Here is a 5,754-nt window from a genome sequence, read left to right as displayed (position 1 = left end):
TAAATTCATTCTTACCAGGAGAGGTATTGCAGGATCCTCCGGTAGTACTATGTCCAATTTTCTGAGGAACTGTCAGACTGATTTCCAGAGTGGTTGTACAAGCTTGCAATCCCACCAGCAATGGAGGAGTGTTCCTCTTTCTCCACATCCTTGCCAGCATCTGCTGTCACCTGAATTTTTGATCTGGAAAGGATCTTTACCTATCCCATGTATACCCAGCCACATTCTCTTTCAAGTTCATGCCCCCCTTTTTAATTGATGTTATACTCCTAAATATAATCTTCTCCATTTGTGTAGTAAATGCATGATTTCAGGACTATTTTGTATGGAATAGTCAATCGATGTACTTCCTTGCATAAGACTATTCTCCCTTTCTTAGTATTCCTTGGATGCCAGCAATCATTGTGTAGGTTTAAGGCATCATGGTCTTTCACCCAACCAATTTAGCATGTCTACTGTTGTCTCTATGTTTACCTCACATTTAGGTATTCATGGTGATGATATTTTTATGGGTGCAGTTTCTGACATTATGAAAAGATAGAAACTTAGAGCAACCCCCCCCCAAATTATCTGGTACTTAGAATTTTCCACTTCCTCCTCTGCAATCTTTTCTGAGCATTAGGTGCAGGAGTTGTATTGTAGCTGTATCTCTTGGGATGACACTATAGCATTGCAATTTGACTGGTTAATCCCCCCCCCCTTTTTCTGTAATGGTCTCTGTCTGTTGTACCCCTTCTTGATGAGGGATGAGGACTACACCTCTTTGTGTGTATAAGGGAAATTTTTATAGATTGCTGTTAGGAATTATGCTGGTTTAGTAATTGTGGACTTTTCTTCATGAACCATGACATCACTAGCTCTGGGTATTTGACTAGATTTCTGGTACCAGGTTTTATTTTTCTCTTTCTAAACAGGTAGTAAGTCTAATTAGAGAGTTGTTGCCTATCACTAAGGTATGTGCACCACCACTACATCCTTATGGTTATTGTACCATGCTAGTCATTTCATAGACACCATATCTAGGTAAGACTATTGCTTGCTATTCTTTCCTGGAAACTTGCATTATAACTTCAGATATCAGGAAAGATAATACTTAGGAAGGAGGCATTCAGGCCAGTCCCAGCTCAGCAGTCTCATGTCCCCTTGTCTGACTGAAGTGCTTGCTGTCTTCAGCAATAGGGGCTTATCTTCTACTTTAGGAGGCCAACCAAAGCCAATAGCAATATACCCTAATATTTTGGGAGTTTCTTGGACAACTCTAATCAACAACTCAAAAGAGGGCATCTCATATTTGGTGTTGGATTTTTGTTAGATGGTCTTTGGCTTTTATAGGAGTGATGTCAGACCTGATGATAAAATTTCATAAGTTGTGTATCTATTTATACATAGATTTATGTGTATTCTAGATTTAATTTAGGCAAATAGGAAATGGTATCATTCTTTAATTTTTTTCAGACCTCCTAACTGTTATCTTACCCTCCTGTCTTCTTCTTATATATCTCCCCCAGTCTTTGTCTTCCTTAATTAGAGTCCCCACTTTTCTCATATCCTGGATAATATTGCTTATAACTTGCTATTCTGCTCTTTCTTACTCCCCAACCTTCCTTTCCTGGCAATGGTTCCATTTTACTTTCTGTGTTTTTAAATTTACTGCTGATATGTACTCATATCTGAAGGTTTGTAACTGGGAGCCTACAATGAGAGAGAACATGTTTTGTTTCAGGTACTATGTCTGGATTACCTCACATAATATGATCTTTTCTAGTTCCACCCATTTACCTCAAATGATTTCATTTTTCTTGGCAGCTGAATAATATTCCATAGTGTATTTATACCACTTTTTCATTATCTATTCCTTGGTTGAAGGCCATTTTGTTTGTTTCCATTTTCTGGATATTATGACTAGAGTCACAATAAACATGGATGAGCAATTATTTGTGAAGTAGCTGGTCTTTGGACATATGCCAAGCTAGGTCCTATGATAGATTTATTCTTAGCTTTTAGAGAAATTTCCATACTAATTTTCAGAGTATCTGGACAAGTTTGCAATAGGACTAATAGTGGTTGAGAGTTTCCCTTTTCCCATATCCTCTCTAGCATTTGTTGCTGGTTGTTTTGTTGATCTTTCTCATTTTGTATGTCACCCCAGGTTTTGTTTTCTCTTCCTACCATCCACATCTCCAGGGTCATATTTTTTAACTTATATAATCATGTCATAAACCAAACACTCCTAATAATCTTGATTTTTTACAATTTGGCTTATTTTTTTTTTTTTTTGCCCATCTTTATTTGGAGAAGTACCATGAGGTGCTGAGAAGAAGGTATATCCTTTTGTTTTAGGATAAAACATTCTATAGGTATCTGTTATATCCATTTGTTTCATAAGTTCTCTTAGTTTCACTGTATTTCTGTTCCCAGGATCTGTTCATTTATAAGAGTGGGGTGTTGAAGTCTCCCATTATTATTGTGTGCAGTGCAATGTGTACTTTGAGCTTTACTAAAGTTTCTTTCATAAATGTGGGTGCCCTTGCATTTGGAGCATAGATGTTCAGAATTGAGAGTTCATCTTGGTAGATTTTACCTTTGGTGAATATGAAGTGTCCCTCCTTGTCTTTTTTGATAACTTTGGGTTGGAAGTCAATTTTATTCGATATTAGAATGGCTACTCCAGCTTGTTTCTTGGGACCATTTGTTTGGTAAATTGTTTTCCAGCCTTTTACTCTGAGGTAATGTCTGTCTTTGTCCCTGAGGTGGGTTTCCAATGGGAGGAGAGGCCCTTGGTCCTATGAAGTCTCTATGCCAAGTGAAGGGAATGCCAGGGCCAGGAAGAGGGAGTAGGTAGGTTGGTGAGCAAGGGGAACAGGAGGGGATAGGGGATTTTCAGAGCAGAAACTGGAAAGGGGATAACATTTGAAATGTAAATAAAAAGTAATCTAATAAAAAAAAGGAGAAAAGGAAGCCTCCAAAATCTGTCTATAAACCACTATCAAGAACCCATAACTATATAATCTTTATGACAAAAAGGATTTTATGTATATGATTATCATTATAGACCTTGCTTGATATGGGGAGAATTTCTTGAATTTAAGTCCATGAACTGTTAAGGTGAAGAATGTTTCTCAGCTACATTTGGTGGGTTATAACAATTGAAGAGGACCAAGAGGTTTTATATGAGAAACATTCAGAATTGCTAGAACTGAAGATAAGGAAGGGCAGGACATGAACCAAGAAGCACTCAATGAGTCAAGAAAATGGATTATTCCCCAAAGCTTCCAGAAAGGAAGGCATCTCCCTGGGTGTCATGGTTTTATCTGGGTATCACTCAAGTTAGGGCTCTGTCTCACAGAACTGTAAGGTAACTAGTTATTTGTTACAGCATCCACTGAGAGGTCTTATTTTAAATTAATGTCCTCAAATTTCAAACTTAATATTGACTAGATATTCTACAATATTGCCTTTTCATATTTGCCTTTTTCCGCTTTTCTACCCTGAAATTGTCATTTCATCAAAAGCTCTAAATGCTTCCATTTCATCAAAAGTAAAACCAAAACATCTATCTATATACACTTATGTAAATATTCTAAAAGAATTTTCTTTACCTTTATAATAAATATATCTAACTAAATTTAATGGGTTTGTTTTGCTTCCATCCAATGCTAGTCCTTTCATTTGTTCTGTTCTTGACTTCTCAAGGACTCTTCACCTGCTATTATTTCTTCTTTGTTCTGCATCATCAATTTTCTTTGTAATCTGTGATTGTCTACTCTCTACATGAATGCACTTCTGTATTTTCATTGATTGCACATTTCTCTTTAAATATTGCACCACTTTCTTGTTCTCTATTAAAATTTATTTAAAAGATTTGTTTATTGTTGCTGTTGTCATTTTCACACCTATTTTTTAAATTAAAATTTAAAGTTAACATATAAAATAACGGGTTTCATTATGACATTTTATATGTATACTTTGTTTATTCATGTTTCCTTATGAGCCATTATTAAATCTATAGAATTCTATTTTGAAATCCCATGGCTAACATTTAATCCTCATATTAGTGGGTTTTTCATAAACATCCGACAGTACTGACAATTGCTTTATACTAGAAATTACTTTCCATCGGTTTCCAGGACATTGTTTTTTGGTTTTTGTTTCTTCTTCTTTTTTCCTACATAACTAGGGGTCATTTACTCTTCTTTGCTTGTTCCATTCCTTGGTTCTGTTTCTAAGTGTAGAAAATATCCAAGACTCAGTTATGGCCTCTCTTTATCTATACTGTCTTCATAAAACTAATTTTGTCTCGCCCCCTGAATTACAATGGCCCTGAATGTTCATGCCTCTAACCCTGACATCTTTAAGTTCTGTATTTGTATATAGTAACTTTTTGTGTCCACTTGAATATCCACGAGGCACCAAAAACTTCACCCAGTGTTCAAAGCAGCTCTTTAAAAACAGGATGTATTTTTGGCTATGAGCCATTTGCATTTTCCCACCTAGTGACAGACATTTTCAACTAAGGATTGTAGTCTGTAAACAAAAAGCTGATTTCATAGGATACTTGACTTTTCTTGGTCTCATTAAAATAGTGGATTAAACATTTTTCTTCATTACAAATAATACAGAGCAGTTGAGGCTAATTCATATAAAGGGAGAGTGGATTGAGACAGTGAGGAAAATCCTGTGCCTCACATGCATGGGTCTTAAATCTAGATAAAGGAAATGAGGTATAGCCAGGCCTCACTGAAACTGGGAGTAATGCTAAACTACAGACTATTGGGATAGAGGGCTATTCTTCAGAGGTAGACTTTCCTTACTTTTCTTTTACCAATGTAGCTTTACTAGCTTTCCACCTTTCTGACATCTTCTGCTTACTGACCTTAAACATAGCTTTAACTATGTTTAAAAAAAACTTCATTATTTTGAAAATCTCCCATTATTCCAATGCTATAAATATGTTGTATAAAATATGATTCTACCTTAGTAATGACTTCTCAGCTCAGTCTGTTCATTTCTCTATGTAACTTTTTGTTTGTACTACACAAAAGTGGAATGTGCTTAGTTCGTTTGCTCTGGAGCTGATTCTGCTTCTGCTTTGAGTGCCCATCTATAGTCTGGAACCTATAGCTAGGAAAGTGGAATCCTATGTTGCATTGCCAACTATAGGCGCTGTGTGAGACCCAATTTCCTGTAGAAGAATTTGTCAGTGAAACATACTTTATCTGGGGATGTAAAATTCCTAAGTGCCCAAGCACAAAGGAGACCTATAATGCAACAGAATGACTGGTCTTTTATTTCAGAGTTGAAAGACACTGAGCATCTCTTTCTTCCTTATCTAGATTCTCTTAAGAGACATTGCACTAACTGAACATATAATGATACAAAACCTATGAAGTTGATACAATTAAGAAGTAACCACATGGAAATTCCAAATAGTAGCAGTAACTGGGTTAGTTTCCTTATACACTAACTTGCACTATAATTTGAATGAGCAAACTCATCAGAATCATCAGAAACGGGAGCTAAGGCTGGGACTTGAAGATCCTTATGTTTCATTACATGTATGGTAAGCTCCTCTTTGTGAGTCCGTCTCACAGTAAAATGCCTTCTTTCTATTTATGAGTATCCCCTAAGCCTAAATTAGACTTTCTGAGGAAGATGTTTTGGAACCTGTTCTTGTAGCACAAACCTAGAATTTGCACTTCATTTGATAACAAAATAACACATAAATGTATATGAAGTTTGAGCAATATTTTACCA

Source organism: Mus caroli, chromosome X (genome assembly GCF_900094665.2).
Source record: "Mus caroli chromosome X, CAROLI_EIJ_v1.1, whole genome shotgun sequence".
Taxonomy (NCBI): Eukaryota; Metazoa; Chordata; class Mammalia; order Rodentia; family Muridae; genus Mus; species Mus caroli.
The sequence above is the reverse complement of the archived record's forward strand: the minus strand, read 5'-3'. Positions refer to the sequence as shown.